Source organism: Perkinsus marinus (genome assembly GCF_000006405.1).
Source record: "Perkinsus marinus ATCC 50983 genomic scaffold scf_1104296956584, whole genome shotgun sequence".
NCBI classification, from domain to species: Eukaryota; Perkinsozoa; order Perkinsida; family Perkinsidae; genus Perkinsus; species Perkinsus marinus.
This window is the reverse complement of record NW_003207422.1, coordinates 1-984: the sequence shown is the minus strand read 5'-3', so window position 1 is coordinate 984 and position 984 is coordinate 1. Positions and strand designations below refer to the sequence as shown.

General features: G+C 50.5%; 2 non-coding genes across 2 annotated transcripts; both read right to left on the bottom strand.

Annotated features, from left to right (window-relative positions):
- Window positions 1-262: 262 nt before the first annotated feature.
- Pmar_PMAR010585 lies at window positions 263-334 on the bottom strand. The gene has a single exon. It is a non-coding gene; the product is annotated as a tRNA-Gln (tRNA).
- A 518-nt stretch (window positions 335-852) lies between these two features.
- Window positions 853-924, bottom strand: Pmar_PMAR010584. The gene has a single exon. It is a non-coding gene; the product is annotated as a tRNA-Gln (tRNA).
- Window positions 925-984: the final 60 nt, after the last annotated feature.

The following is a 984-nucleotide window of genomic DNA, read 5'->3' as shown; positions in this document are numbered from 1 at the left end:
CCCGACCTTAGTGGCACCTTGGGATGGACAGCTGATCACCGGTCAGGCCGCGACACGACACCCAATTCACACAAATCTCACCCCCGCATGGGTTACAGGCGATCGCAACTCACCCAGCTTATACAGAATCAATCAACATACTGACATTAGGTATATTTCTCGGGCGTTTGACCGGGGAGTGGTAACAGTTGTGTGGTGCTTAGAGAAGTGTCCCTTAGAGACTGAACGCAGTGTGTCGACAGTCTCATAGACAGGCAGGAATAGGTTCTATCGAGATTCGAACTCGAGTCGCTGGATTCAAAGTCCAGAGTGCTAACCACTACACTATAGAACCACGAAATGCAATTAGAGAAACTATTTCCGTACTAACATTGTTCAAAAGCCGAGTCCCACAGTAGTTCCTGCAGACTCCGCGGGGTGTCAAAAGCGATCTGTGTGTTTTGCATCTCGTTGTTGTTGTGTTGGCTACCGACCTCTCAGCCGCTCTCCACCCTCACTGGTCCCATCGTGCGGTATTGCCTGCTCTGTTCCCAGCCTTGGCCAGTACCCGCGCCTTCAGATGATCGGATGTGATGACTTCCGCCTTCCCACCCGACCTTAGTGGCACCTTGGGATGGACAGCTGATCACCGGTCAGGCCGCGACACGACACCCAATTCACACAAATCTCACCCCCGCATGGGTTACAGGCGATCGCAACTCACCCAGCTTATACAGAATCAATCAACATACTGACATTAGGTATATTTCTCGGGCGTTTGACCGGGGAGTGGTAACAGTTGTGTGGTGCTTAGAGAAGTGTCCCTTAGAGACTGAACGCAGTGTGTCGACAGTCTCATAGACAGGCAGGAATAGGTTCTATCGAGATTCGAACTCGAGTCGCTGGATTCAAAGTCCAGAGTGCTAACCACTACACTATAGAACCACGAAATGCAATTAGAGAAACTATTTCCGTACTAACATTGTCAAAAGCCGAGTCCCACAG